Genomic DNA, 15,494 nt, shown 5'->3' on the forward strand with positions numbered 1-15,494 from the left:
AGCCCCTGCAAGTGGCGCTTTTGATCACTTTTAATGCGTGCAGATGGGCCGGCTGCGCAGTCTCGGGCACCCACAAGCAGCGCTTGCGCTGTGAAATCCCGTGCAGGGGTGAAGAACGTGGGGTGTGCTTGAGGGTGGCCTGCGGTCTCTTCTACTCATTTTCCACACCATATCGCTGTTATGCGGAGAACCAAGCCTATAGTGAACTAGATAGTTCACTATAACCCATGCCTAACTGAAAACCTAGCGGCGGCCCTCGCCTGGCATGCTTCGCTGCGGAAAGCGTTTAGGAGAGAATTGTGCCTGAATTTTAATGAGGTAGTGTACCAGCAACATGATTAGAGATTTAATGATAGGCCGTGACTTGTTTCAAAGCACCGTTTCGAGCAGATTCGGTGCGAAGGAGGTTATGCCTAGCACTGCGCTGCCAGCACGCAGGCGGTCGCCGCGTCGCTGCAAGAAGCGCATCACTAGCGCGGGTGAAATTTATCGTTGCTTCTAGGACAGTTTTTATATATAGAATTATCGATATATCGAACTGTTCCGTGATTCCTCCGAGTTCGATACATCTGGGTTCAGCTGTACATCTTTCTGATGAAACTGTGCAAACTACAGTTTCCGAAAATAATGTCGGTGATGTAGGTTCCAAAATATGTCATGTACCTTCGCCATTAGAAAAAAAAAGGTGTAAAACATAACAACCGCTTATTACAGCCTACATCATCGCAGTCATGGCATGGTCATTAACGCAAGTTGAGCTTTGTGCTGCTCGTGTTGCTTGCAGGCTAGCAAGCTTCTCAGAGCAGCCGTGCTGGAAGGGAATGATTCCTGTTTACACCAAGAAGTCTGGGTTATGTTTTACGAAATCACTCTAGGTTCGCGTCTGCGCAATATTTACGAACCGCACAAACTCAAACTGTTGGCCCAAGATTTTTTATTTCCGATTCTCAGTGCTGAGTAGCTCCAGACCCTACGAAAAAAATTCTTGTTTCGCTCGGGAAACTGGTTTCCTTCTGTTTGAACCCCTGTGACCGACGACCAGAATCATCCAGTGCCATTTAAAAGAAAGTAAGGACAGCGAAAGGACGCGGACGAAGAAAAAGACTAACACGAGTTGGTGGTGATGATGGATTCTTACGGCACAAGGGCACCTGTGGCCAAAGAGCGCCATGGCACAAGGTATTTTTTTCTCCTCCTCAAGGCGGGGTCAAAGACCCATTTCCCAAGCATTTCACCCTGAATAAGCCGAGCACCCGACCAGGGGAAAGCTTGTACCCGGCGGCCCTGGGGATCGAACCCCGCACCTCCCGCATTTGAGGTGGATGCTGAAATGACTAGGCCACCGCTGCGGTCGACTAACACGAGTCCTCGTATTTCAAGTGTTTTTAACTTTATTCTGCGCCATTTTATTTCCACAATACCGCTAATTTAAATAATCAACCTTATGCCTTAGTGCTCTTCTACGTGTCAGTTTCCTACTACAATTGAACCTTGTTATAATGAAGTCGGAGAGGCGCCCCCTTTTCTTCGTTATAGGCATTGCTTCGGACGGGTGGCCTGCGTTATCGCTGCTTGTTTCGCTTCGCTCCGCGGCCTCACGGAATGCCGCGTTGGAACAAAAACACACTGACACAAAGCGCAGGGCGGAGCGAGTACGTCACAGGCGCTCACAGACTCTGTGTCACAGTGTGAAGCTGCCTACCAGGGTGACTTTTTCTCGCTTCGTAACGGACGCAAAAAAAAATTTTCATGAAAATTTTTTTTCTTGGCTGGACTGTTTGGAAGACGATCTCCAATTCTGCTAGTACAACATATCTCCTAAAATACAAATTATAAAAGTTAATTAACGTATTCAGTTAATCAGCGAACTAATTAAAGTAGTTTGCCTCTTACCTGGCGTCCGCCGTAGCCCTCAGTATAGCCCCAGAGTTAAAATAAATCTAAAGGAATGTATCTTTCTTTAAAAAATTTGGACCTTCTAAAAAAAAAAAAACACCGGTATAGGCGGATTAATCGTACAGAGGACAAGAAAAGATATCAGCCAAAGTTTAGCCCCATCTGCTATATGCTGAAACCACTACGAGCTGCTTTAAAAGAGGAAGCGGCAGCGATTCCATAACGAGCATAAATTATGGAGTATCAGTTTTGCACTTGCAAGAACGCTGGCAACAGTGGTGCTGGGCACAGTTTTGCGGGAAACTATAAACGCCATCTGTGCAATGTTTGGTCTGCACGATGGTAGGTAAGCCCGGCTCATGCGACAGTTGCGACCAAGGTCACCTACGGGTACTTAAGGTGATATCAGCCGTGAGACGCAAAGCGCAGGGCGGAGCGGACTACGTCAGAGGCGCTCACCGCCGCTGAGTTACGGTGTGAAGACGCCTACCAGGGTGACTTTTTCGCGCCTCGTAACGTGCGTGAAAAATTTTTAATTAAAGTTGTTTTTTTCTCGGTTCGACTGTTTGGAGGACGATCTCCAATTCTGCGAATGCAACATAACCCCTAAAATAAAAATGAGAAAAGTTCATTAACATACTTAGTTAATCAGCGAACTAATTAAAGCAGCTTTCCTCTTGCCTGGCGCCCGCTGTAGCCTCCAGTATAGCCCCAGTGCTAAAATAAATCTAAAGCAATTTACCTTTTTTTGAAAATTTGGGACCTTCTAAAAAAAAACACCCGGTATATGGTGCCTTAGACACGCTCACCGAACGCCCCCGACGCGGCTAAAAATATGCGCGTCAACCACCCGAATACGTGAGCCTCGCCAATGTGCATCCGTTTCTACCACTGACCGCACATGCTTCAGCGCCTAGAAAACAAGTCTTAGGGGAATAATGGCGCAGATGACATAAAGACATGTTCCAAATATTTAGCTCCGTTTTCTTAGCGCTAAAGCCGATACGGGCGCGCTAAAAGCGGCCGCGTGGCGGCAATTTAGCCACGATTACCCGTTTCGACTGTCTTCGGCACATGACGCGCGAGCACGCGGGTCACAAAAGCGCCATTATAAGAAGGTCCAAAATTTTTAAAGAAAGATAAATTTCTTTAGATTTATTTTAACCCTGGGGCTATACTGAGGGCTACGGCGGACGCTAGGTAAGATGCAAACTACTATAGTTAGTTCGCTGATTAACTGAATACGTTAATTAACTTTTATAATTTTTATTTTAGGGGATATGTTGTATTAGCAGAATTGGAGATCGTCTTCCAAACAGTCCAGCCAAGAAAAAAAAATTTTATGAAAAAATTTTTTGCGCGCGTTACGAAGCGAGAAAAAGTCACCCAGGTAGGCAGCTTCACACTGTAACACAGCGTCTGTGAGCGCCTGTGACGTAGCTCGCTCCGCCCTGCGCTTTGTGTTAGTGCATTTTTGTTCCAACGCGGCATTCCGTGAGGCCGCGGAGCGAAGCGAAGCAAGCAGCGATAGCGCAGGCCGCCCGTCCGGGCTTCAGGTGATATCAGCCGTGTGACGCAAAGCGCAGGGCGGAGCGAACTACGTCAGAGGCGCTCACCGCCGCTGAATTACGGTGTGAAGATGCCTACCAGGGTGACTTTTTCGCGCCTCGTAACGTGCGTGAAAAATGTTTAATTAAAATTGTTTTTTCTCGGTTGGACTGTTTAGAGGACGATCTCCAATTCTGCGAATACAACATAACCCCTCAAATAAAAATGAAAAAAGTTCATTAACATGTTTAGTTAATCAGCGAACTAATTAAAGCAGTTTTCCTCTTGCCTGGCGCCCGCCGTAGCCTCCAGTATAGCCCCAGTGCTAAAATAAATCTAAAGCAATTTACCTTTCTTTAAAAATTTTGGACCTTCTAAAAAAAAAAACACCCGGTATACTTGGACTGCAAGACAGCATTGCCGTATGGTTTGAAATGGGAACTCCACACCGAAGGGTATCACTACTTTGATTCTACCGCCGTTTGTCCAGCGGAAATCGCGTTGCGCTTTCGTTCTTCATCGTTGTCACCCAGTTTGACCTTAGGAAACTGCGGTACAACGATCTCACAAAGCACACCGAACGCACTGCCAAAGGCCAAGCCACGTGACCACGCTGGACACGCCGCGAAAACGGAACTGCAGCACACGGCCCTGCGAAGCACGCTCACAGGCGGTCGTACGCCACGAGCAGGTTGAAGAATGCGGTGTCTCGTAAGATCTCGTGAATTCTTTCGGGGTGCAAGCGGGCCACGGGACCAGGGTTTCGGTGAACGGCGCGTCGGCGTCAAAATTGTGTCGCGCCGAAGCCGAGGCCAGTGTATCATGCGGGGAAGCTTTCCACGTGGACCCTGCCTAAAGGTGTACAGACACGGCCGCTAGATACAAAGCGCAAAGCGGCCGTGGTACAGACATCGATTTTAAGCCGCCGCGGTGGCTCAGTGGTTATGGTGCTCGGCTGCTGGCCCGCAAGACGCGGGTTCCATCCCGGCCCCGGCGATCGAATTTCGATGGAAGCGAAATTCTCGAGGCCCGTGCGCTGTGCGATGTCAGTGCATGTTAAAGAACCCCAGGTGGTCGAAATTTCCGGAGCCCTCCGCTACGGCGTCCCTCATAGCCTGAGTCACTTTGGGACGTTATACCCCCATAAACCATAAACATAAGATATTTCTTAGATTTCTCCTTTAGAATGATGCTAATGTATTAATTAATACATTAGTAAACAATGATCGCCATACAGAATTAGCCTACACTCAGTAAATAATTTATATTTCAATTTCTGCTCCCACCCAGTTTCGGCTTCGGTTGTGACGCGACATGCAAGTATCAGTTCGCGTGAGGCACATAAAAGCTACAATATAACAGCTCTTTGTCCAGTCGCTGTCATTCCGGCATATGGGGTAGTTTAGCTTAAGTTGGCGTAAATATAACGACAAAGCATCGATTTTATTTCAGCTTTTGTATGCCTTAGATGATCTAATACTCACTTGTGACATCACAATAATCATTCTGCTAATGAAACCGAAACAGTAGGAGAGAAGAAATTCACTTGTAAATTTTTTGCTGGGCGCAGGTGAATTTCAGGTGGTGACCAATATACACTAATGTCACACTCATCATTTCAAAGCAAGAGCATACTAGGAGAGATTTAGTCTCTTCACACATTTGAGCGGTGCTTAAGAGTGCAGTTGATACGGGGTAGTTTCAGTTTTCTTCACAGAACGGCTATGGAATTGTTGCCACCGTTATACATCCATATGCTCAGTGTGAAACGGGCGGTGGGATATTTTTGAGTTCGTTTTGTTCATTTTTAACGAAATTTTGTTCCGAAAGACCGAGATACGTGATCTTCTATGAGAATTTTCGAAAGGAACAGCTGTTCCTTTGTTATGCCCATTCTTTCTTTTTCAAACCGTTTCTTTGTAACGAAGTTCGAATGTATTGAGATATAAATTTACTCACGATTATCTTTATTATTCTTCAAGACGGAGTGTTGATCCTTGAGACACTATTACTCTGGAGGCCATAGTCATAGTTGCTCATGAGCGAACAGTTTCCGAACAAATATTTTCCCATTAGTTAAAATTTTGACTTTTTACTCTATCTTTTGCATTTTCAGCTTTCGTTTCTTACTCAGTGAAGCACTCGGACGAGCCCGGCGATTGTGTTTTGCTAACTTTCACTGGCGAAGATGGTAAGCTATAGGAGTTGTACTTCATTCGTATTTATTTAGAGGTTCGTGTTTGTTTATCTTCAAGAACTATCGTATTCCGCAAAATTCGGTGCCTGTAGAGAGTGACACTCTGCAGCACAACCGCTAGCGCTGGCATCGCAAAGACGCGACGTGACGGGCACGTGCTAAGCAGAACTTCCAAAGGCACTCGGGCCTTGCCGACGGTTGTCCACTGGCCGCCGCCGCTCATCACGTCTCAGTGCCGTATTCAGAAAATGTGAGAACGCAATTCCCCACATTTTCTTGGTGTGACGGGTCTTCTGATCTTGAGGAGTACATGATTCTTTTCGCACATGTTTTTTGGAGGTGTCTGTGGCCGAATAAAATGACTAGTTGAAAGGGTTAAGGAGTGAGGAAAACATTGACTCATTTATGACTAACATTATGGCCTGTCTATGTGTCGCTCGACCACACATAGGCTAGGCCAGCTGTATGTCGCAGGACCCTGGCTAAAGGTGGGCTTGAGTATGCAATGGTCTGATCGGACACCATTAGGGCCGGCTTACAGTAAGCATTCTCACCTTGCGCTGGCTGTTGCGACTCGGGTAGCATGAAGGGACCAGTGATGGGACGAGGATGATCGGAGAATGGGTTACGAGGAAGGCAAGGAAAACTTTATACGTTACGTTATGTACACGTACATCAACTGAGAGTGCTTCTCAGTCGAAGAGTCTCGATGAGAGGAAGCTATGCGCGTCCAAGTTCACTGTGGCAGATCATCCCGCACTCTCTCCCCAGGGAACACGCCCCCATCATGTTTTGAGCTTGAGAAGAGGGTGCCATCTACGTCGTGCAGACACAGGAGTCTACACGAGTGACGTCCCCACGGTTTGCAGGTGGTCGTACGTGTTTGTCATCAATGCACGGGCAAGGCTACGCAGAAGGGTACGCGGTGTCAGCTTCCCCTTTGGAGTCTATTGCCGATGTCAAAACGTGATGACTGGACCCCGCTGACCCCTGGATCTTCTCCAGATGGTCAGTTACGCTGGCAGAGCTCCGGCGGCTTTCAGGGAAGGCCAACTGGCGCCGTTGTCGAGGATGAGCCGTGCATTGATCACGCAGCGCTTGCCGGTACTCCTTGGTAGCCCGTGGGAGAGTCCGCTGCAGTCGCGTCGAAGTGGCCAGCAGGTGCGATAGAGGAACCCCCCCCCCCCCCCTTTTTTTTTTCCCCTGGGACAAAGGGCATCCAGTCTGCATCCGTCGCGAGGTTGTCGGCTTTGTTTGCAGAGCCATCGCTCAACAATTTATTTGCAGAGCCATCGCTCATATCCAAACGCTCATTCAGTCGCAAGCAAACATTTTGATCATTTTTATTTTTAGAAATTTTTTACATGTAAATCAACTTCGCAAATTGAGCCAGGCGTCACAAGTCGGAACATTGAGGCGATCACTGACCTTGCCTCACACGCGTCTGCATAACGCCGCCAGCTGTTGTCAGTCTCCAAAATAAAAAATGGCAAAAAAAATGAGTTTCGTTATCGCGAGCTTTACTAAACACTGCATGCTTAGTGAATTACAGCAAAAACTGCCCAGAAATAATATTACGCGTGCAACGTACCAAATGCGTTTAGCAACAGAAAAAAGCTTACTTCACCCTGCCCACAGCAGTTATCGAGGCCTGCCGTTTCTCGTTCTCACCCATTTCATACCCAACAATTCCGGATAAAAGCATTTTTGCATAGGAAAGAGTGTATGAACGCATTTTTTTTTGTATACTGGAAGATTTCACTAAGCAATCTCCCATCGATAGGCTTGCATTTTTTTTTTTCGTATTAACGTTTTTCCTGTCGTCAACTGCTCGATACGAGCGATGAAAATTTTTAAAGATTTTGCTACATATAGAAAGGGTGGACCATTACCTTCAATATTTCCATTACTGTAAGTTACAATTTTCCAATATTAAATTTTTTTCCCCCCAAGAATGTAGGGCATCACCAGGAAATCTGTAGAATTCCACGGGCAGTCCTTGGCTGTTGATGTTGAGAGAACTATTGTGACAGCCCCTGACACAAGTTTCTCCACTCTTAAAACGTCGCTGAATTCCAGCCATGACTCACAGCGAGCGGCAACACTACTTTTGTGCGCCCGCGAGCAGGACGGCACGTGCTCACAATGAAAGAGAGAGTGCCAGCGGCGCGAGCAGCACGCGCGTACCAGTCGACAGGCTGCTGGCTCAATGCGCGCTCGGCCGGCGACGTGCCCGGACGGGAACGCCAAAATGACCGGCAGGGGAGAAGTGGCGCTGGTGCAGTGGGAGCAAACTTCAGGTGAGCGGTTCTCGAAATCCGGTCAAAATGGTCCATTGGGTTACGGCTACTGGGCCGCTTAGGGCGGAGCTGTAGCTGTAGCCTGGTTATAGTGATTAATCACCCGGCCACCGCTCCGTTTTCTGAGGCGGGAAAAAGGAAAAAGGAGAACGCCGCGGGAGAAATGAGGCGGCCCCGCACAGGCAACGGTGGTCCACCTAAATTCTCACAGATTAGACATGGTACTTAAACACTGATGTAAATAATTCCCCCGTCCTCCTGAGAGGTTGGTTACGTCGTCAAAGGCAAGACGTAAGGCTCGCATGATAATATTGTCACGTTGTAGTGACGGCAGTACAGCAGTCAGGAAAACAGCAACAAGCCTTGCAAACGAAGCTCTTTATTTGGGCTGACTTGCGCCCGCAAAAGAACTGAATCACTCGGCGGCGGCGTAAGCAACAAACGTGCTCGTCAGTCGTCGAACTACGAATTCCCGCTGCTCGCGGCATCGTTCAATTTAAAGCCGGCAAGGAAACTTCGAGATAACAGGTCGAGATCATCTAGAGTAATCTAGAAACACGTAGATGCAGCTGTTCATGGCTGTGATCAATCGAGATTAGTCCGGTCGCTTCTCGCGTCACGAACAAAAATGATAACACCCCTTTTCTGCGGCCTTGCGCGAACGAACGGACGCTACAATGATACGTGGCATTACCCCCCTCCCAAAGAAGCATCGTCTCGATGCTTTAAAATGAAAATAAACACGGAGAATGCAAACTTAGAGTTATTTAGCGTTCATAATATGGCTTCAGGCGTACATGTACGACTTCCGGGCGTGTACGGCGTCGCTGAGATGCTGTCGTGCCGTCGGGGATGACTTCATAGTCGAGGTCACCGATGCGACGGAGAACCCTGTATGGGCCAAAGTAGCGTCGCAGCAACTTTTCACTCAATCCACGGCGGCGAACTGGCGTCCATATCCAAACACGATCACCTGGCTTGTAATGCGTGTCTCGTCGGCGCAGATTGTAGCGTCGGGCGTCGGTGTGCTGCTGGTCTTGAATGCGAAGCCGCGCAAGTCTTCGGGCTTCTTCGGCGCGATGAAGGTAGGCGGCGACGTCGAGGTTGTCTTCGTCGGAAACGTGCGGGAGCATTGCGTCGAGTGTTGTCGTGGGCTTCCTGCCGTATACCAGCTGGAATGGGGTAAACCTGGTTGTCTCCTGGACGGCAGTATTATAGGCGAAGATCACGTAGGGCAGAATGGAGTCCCACGTCTTGTGTTCGGCGTCGATGTGCATGGAGAGCATGTCTCCGATGGTCTTGTTCACACGCTCTGTGAGTCCGTCGGTTTGTGGCTTGTCTGGCTGTAATTTAAAATGGCTTGCGTCAGCTCCGCTGTAAGTGCCGTTACTCTGTCTGTGATGAGCACTTCGGGGGCGCCGTGTCGCAAGAGAATTTGTTCGACAAAAAAATTTTGCAACTTCTGTTGCGGTACCACTAGGCAACGCTTTTGCTTCGCCGTAGCGGGTCATGTAGTCCGTGGCCACGATGATCCACTTGTTTCCTGATGAGGAAGTCGGAAATGGGCCGAGGAGGTCCATCCCCATTTGCTGAAAGGGCTTAGTTGGCGGTGGTATGGGGTTCAGGAGTCCGGCTGGTTTAGTCGGAGGCGTTTTGCGTCTCTGACACTCACGGCACGTTTTCACGCAATGGGAAACGTCGGTAGCTAGCCGCGGCCAATAGTACTTCTCCTGTATACGGTGCAACGTGCGAGCAATCCCGAGATGCCCTGCAGTCGGCTCATTATGATATGCCTGCATAATTTCTTGCCTGAGATTTTTGGGCACGACAAGAAAATGCACTGTCCTGTTGGGCGCGAAGTTCTTCTTCAGGAGGACATCATTGTGAAAGACGAAGGACGACAGTTGGCGCTTGAACCCTCGGGGAGGCGATACGGTCTTGCCTTTCAGATAATCAACTAGGCTTTGCAACTCAGGATCCGAGCGCTGCTGCTGCGCGAAACTGCTGGCGCTTACCGGTCCTAAGAAAGCGTCGCCGTCTTCCTCTTCCGGTGCTGCGTCGACGGGGGCTCGCGACAAGCAATCTGCGTCGGAATGCTTGCGGCCAGATTTGTAGACCACAGTTATGTCAAATTCTTGAAGGCGCAGGCTCCAACGAGCAAGGCGGCCGGAGGGATCTTTCAAATTGGCTAGCCAGCACAGAGCATGGTGATCGCTCACAACCTTGAATGGTCGTCCGTACAGGTAGGGGCGAAATTTCGACGTGGCCCAAATAATGGCGAGACATTCTTTCTCCGTGCTCGAATAGTTGGCCTCGCCTTTCGACAGTGAACGGCTAGCGTACGCGATAACTTTCTCCTGTCTTCCATTTTTCTGAACGAGGACCGCTCCTAAGCCCACACTGCTTGCGTCGGTATGGATTTCGGTTTCGGCGTTTTCATCAAAGTGCCCGAGCACAGGAGGGGACTGTAAGCGGCGCTTTAGCTCTTTGAAAGCTTCCGCTTGCGGCATTTCCCATTTAAAAGGCACGTCAGCCTTGGTAAGTTGGGTCAAAGGTTCAGCGATGCGCGAAAAGTTCTTCACGAATCGCCGGTAATAAGCGCACAATCCAAGGAATCTGCGTATAGCTTTCTTGTCATTAGGCTGTGGAAACTCTGCGATCGCAGCCGTCTTCTGAGGGTCTCGGCGAACTCCATCCTTGCTTACGACGTGACCAAGGAACAGCAGCTCCTCGTATACGCGAAGTGGCACTTCTCTGGTTTCAGTGTTAGTCCTGAAGACTTGATTGTTTCCAGCACTATCTGAAGCCTTCTGAGATGGTCTTCAAAGCATGAGAAGAAGACAACAACGTCATCTAAGTAGACTAGACAAATTTGCCACTTCAAGCCTGCGAGCACTGTATCCATTACTCGCTGGAACGTCGCTGGGGCAGAGCAGAGGCCGAATGGCACCACCTTGAACTCGAAGAGTCCGTCTGGTGTGATGAACGCAGTCTTCTCGCGATCTCTTTCGTCGACTTCAATTTGCCAGTAGCCGCTCTTCAGGTCCATCGATGAGAAGTACTTAGCGTTGCACAGCCGGTCCAATGTATCGCCGACGGGGGGAGGGGGTAGACATCCTTCTTCGTAATGCTGCATGTTCAGGCGGCGGTAATCGACGCAAAAGCGAAGGGTGCCGTCTTTCTTTTTCACTAGGACGACTGGTGCTGCCCAGGGGCTCCTCGATGGCTGGATGACGTCGTCACGAAACATTTCCTCAACTTGCTTGCGGATAGCTTGGCGTTCTAGCGGCGATACGCGGTAGGGGCTCTGTCGCAGTGGTCGGGCGTGTTCGTCTGTGACAATGCGGTGCTTAGCAAGCCGGGTTCGTCGCACATTCGATGCTGATGAGAGGCAATCGCTGTACTTTTGAAGAAGACTGCGTATTTGGTCTTGTCTGCTCCGTGGTAATGCTCGGTTGGTTCAAACGTTGGTTCATGGCCTTGGTCAGATGGTTCTACGGGTTGGTCGGGTAGGGAAAATATGTCTCTGATGTCTGCCAGCTCGTCGAGGAAAGCGACCGTCGTACCTTTGTTGAGATGCCGGTATTCTTCGGTGAAGTTGGTTAGCAACACCAAGGCTTGGCCATGTCGGATTTCGGCGACTCCCCTTGCGACGCCCAATCCTCGATCCAGGAGTAACTGAGTGTTCCCCTCGATGACGCCTTCGGCATTTTCGATGTCTCCAGTACCTATGGAGGCGAGGACACTTGATCGGGGCGGCACGCTCAATGCTTCGTCGAGGACGTTTAAGGCAACGTGATGAGTCGCGCTCGTCGCAACAGGTATGGCTTTGTCCGTGGATTAAGCTTGCTCGACTTAGATCGATGATCGCTCGATGTTTATTCAGGAAGTCCATTCCCAAAATCACGTCTCGCGAGCACTGCTGTAGGATCAGAAAGGTTGTCGCATAGGTTCTCACGTTTACAGTAACTCTCGCGGTGCAGCGTCCTGACGGCGTAATCAGGTTGCCACCTGCGGTGCGGATCAGCGAGCCATCCCAAGTTGTTACCTTCCTGAGTCGGACAGCGAGTGGCCCACTCATGACGGAGTAGTCAGCTCCGGTGTCCACCAACGCAATAACCGCGTGAACGTCGACCATAACTTCAAGGTCACTTGTTCTCGTTTTCGTATTGCACGTTGTCTTCGGTGTACGATCTCGGCTTCGTCGGGCAGTGAGACTGCGGTGGGCGTATTCCGACGTTACTTCTCTGGGCGGTGGTATAAGGTTCAAGTCTGGCCGCGTCGTTGTCGTCGTCGTCCGTGCTGTCGTCGTAGTTGAGGCATGGTCTTGCGTTTTCGTTGATGGAGGATCTTTGTTCTTGCGCTCAGAAGCAACCTCACCTCCAGAGGCTGCTTTATTCAGTTTAACCTTCGGGGGCTGGGGGAGCGTCCACGCATCGCGTAACCTCGGCTAGGAGATACAAAGCGCAGTGAAGATGGCGACGAGGAACGTGATAGGCGGCTCGGCGATGAGCATCCTTCCCGACGCAAAAACTCCTCGATTTAGGCTGGTCGCTGGCCGGGTCCGGGTCCTGGAACGTCGTAAGAGAACCCTCGGATGCCCAGTCTTCTGTATGGGCAGTGCCGGAGGACGTGACCGGCTTCGCCGCAGTGGAAGCATAGAGGGCGGCGCTGGTCGGGTGTTCTCCACTCGTCGCATTTCCTCGGCTCTGTGCGACGCTCGTAGGACGGTCGGGTTGGAGCGATAGGGCGGCGGTCCAGCGCAGCTGGCTGAGGGCGATAGGGGCTTGGGTCCCGTCGTCGAGGTGCGGGACGGCGCACTGCTGCGGCATAAGTCATAGCTGGAGGCTCCGGAGGCTGCGTGGTGGTCGGTGTCACACCCAAGGCCTGTTCCACCTCGTCCCGGATGACGTCGGTGAGCGAAGTGAGCTGCGGCTGCGTTCCTGTTGGCAGCAATCGTCGAACTCTTCTCGCACAATTTCACGTATAACCTCCCGCAGGTTATCGATGTTAGCGGTGTCCATGCAGCTTGCTGACAAAAAGCGCTGCTGGCGGTCATACTGGCGGGCTCTGGCATCAAGTGTTTTTTCCATGGTGGATGCCTCTTCGACGAATTCCGCGACGGTTTTGGGTGGGTTCCGTAAGAGGCCCGCAAAGATTTGCTCTTTGACTCCTCGCATAAGAAGCTTTACTTTTTCTTCTTCTTTCATGTCTGCGTCGGCACGCCGGAAGAGACGCTTCATCTCCTCAGTGTAGACTACAACGGTCTCGTTTGGGTTTTGTATGCGAGACTGAAGCAGCTGCTGGGCTCTCTCCTTTCGCACGACGTTTGTGAAGGTCTTGAGGAGCTTCTCCTTGAAGGTTTCCCAGTTCGTCAGGCTAGCTTCCTTATTCTCAAACCAGATTCTTGCTGGTCCCTCCAAGGCGAAGAAGACGTACCTAAGTTTAGTGGCATCGTCCCAGTTGTTGAAGATAGCCACATGGTCGAACTCTTCCAGCCATTCTTCCGGGTCAGTACCAGGCGTAGCGTCGAAGGTTGGTGGCACCCTGGGCTGGTGAAAAATGATTGGAGTCGTCGTCTGGGGCAAGCTCATGGTGGACGTTGCTACTGGCTTTCGCTTCCGGGTAGGGTCCGGGAGAGTCCCGAACTCAGGTGCGTCACCTAGCAGACGTCGGCTTGCGCGGTGGACTGGACTCAGGTCCTGCGGTGAATGACTCAGAGGGCTGGCGTCACGACTTTTAGGGGGTGTCCGGAACATGGAAGGTTACTCAGCACCTCCACCAGATGTCACGTTGTAGTGACGGCAGTCCAGCAGTCAGGAAAACAGCAACAAGCCTTGCAAACGAAGCTCTATTTGGGCTGACTTGCGCCCGCAAAAGAACTGAATCACTCGGCGGCGGCGTAAGCAACAAACGTGCTCGTCAGTCGTCGAACTACGAATTCCCGCTGCTCGCGGCATCGTTCAATTTAAAGCCGGCAAGGAAACTTCGAGATAACAGGTCGAGATCATCTAGAGTAATCTAGAAACACGTAGATGCAGCTGTTCATGGCTGTGATCAATCGAGATTAGTCCGGTCGCTTCTCGCGTCACGAACAAAAATGATAACACCCCTTTTCTGCGGCCTTGCGCGAACGAACGGACGCTAAAATGATACGTGGCAATATAGTGTCAGTGGTTGAAGGCGAGTACGAAGTAATGCGTTCATTCCTCCGTTTTGTCGCCCAGCTTTCTTTTTATGTTATATACATTGTTATTATGTGCCTACTGACTTGTAAGGTGCTATTTAAGATTTGTTGTTCCCAACCCTGCACTTTTTTTTTTTCAGAAAAGGTGCAGTGTGAGGTGTACTTGTGGGAAAGGAGCTCTCCGGACGAAACGAAACTAAAACAGTGTGAAGACAAGTACCGCGAGCTTTGCAGCGTAAAAAATGAGGTGGAGCGATGCGAGTGCTAATGGGCTCTGAAAATAAAATAGTGGAGAGCTAGCGCATGCAGAGCAATAGTTAATGATCTTAGTGATGAGTAGCAATCATCACCTCTGACTTATCGATGTTGCGTTCTTTGGGATATGTAGTAAAGATACAGTTGCTACAACTTTTCGCTATCGTTGATCCCTTCGGACATACTTGAGTGCCGGTATTTAGAGTACGTAATAAAGGTAGGGCTGCTGCAAACCTTTTCGTTGTCGTTTCCAGTATGTGCTGTTCTGCCAGAACTTTTTTGGCACAAGTTTGTTCCACTGTCAGCATGTCGGAGCCAGACGCCGATCTCATTGGCCCAGCGCAAGCTTGCCTCGCTGCCTAGGGTCAGGTGGTGGCTTGTCCAAACGTGCTTGCCCGGGCCAGTTCAGTCTGCCGCCGATGACTCACCCTCCCGGCGGAGCGGGTGATGCAACCGTCGTCAACCACTGAGGGTATGAAAGGTGAATCCGGACGTCGAAGAGAGAGCATAAAGCGAGACGCAGCTTTCGGGTCTCCGCCTTTCGAGCGAGACCATCTCGAGAAGCCGTTAAGCTGTCGGCCCTATTGCCGCACCTTTGTGCTGCCATGTAAATAGTGCACATAAAGTCATTTTCGTTTGCTTCGACGTCGACTTTCTACGGTTGGGCTGCCCTTGCGTGTACGCCACGCCGACTGTCAAGGAACTCGGCCGCTCTAGCGTGACGACCACACTCTCATAACAGTACTGAGCTCTCAACTGTGCTAATGCACATGCATAATTTCTAAGTGAGGAATTTTCAGCATCTCAAGTATTAACTTGAACCTACGGGTGGGGCTCCTCTCTTGAGATTTACAGTGTGGGTACAGAGAAACGCTCCATATTATACAAAGATCGAAGTATCCCGGCATTTCCTTTCTCGAAAGAGAACACCAACTAATTATCTTTTCATTAGATGGCAGTGACGCACATAATTTGTTTTGCTTGTCGCATAAGGCTTTATTTTTCCGACATTTGTTTCTGAACTATTCTCACCAAGTGCTCAGTAAAATGAAAGTATCGCGTGTGAAAAATTACTGCTTCGGCCGTTCACAAAGCACCAACTTCGCTTCGC

At 49.9% G+C, this 15,494-nt stretch overlaps 1 pseudogene; it reads right to left on the reverse strand.

Annotated features, from left to right (window-relative positions):
- Nucleotides 1–369: 369 nt before the first annotated feature.
- Nucleotides 370–14,715, reverse strand: LOC149358325 (uncharacterized; annotated as a pseudogene).
- Nucleotides 14,716–15,494: the final 779 nt, after the last annotated feature.

Source organism: Amblyomma mixtum, chromosome 2 (assembly GCF_055824585.1).
Source record: "Amblyomma mixtum isolate Tamu chromosome 2, ASM5582458v1, whole genome shotgun sequence".
Taxonomy (NCBI): Eukaryota; Metazoa; Arthropoda; class Arachnida; order Ixodida; family Ixodidae; genus Amblyomma; species Amblyomma mixtum.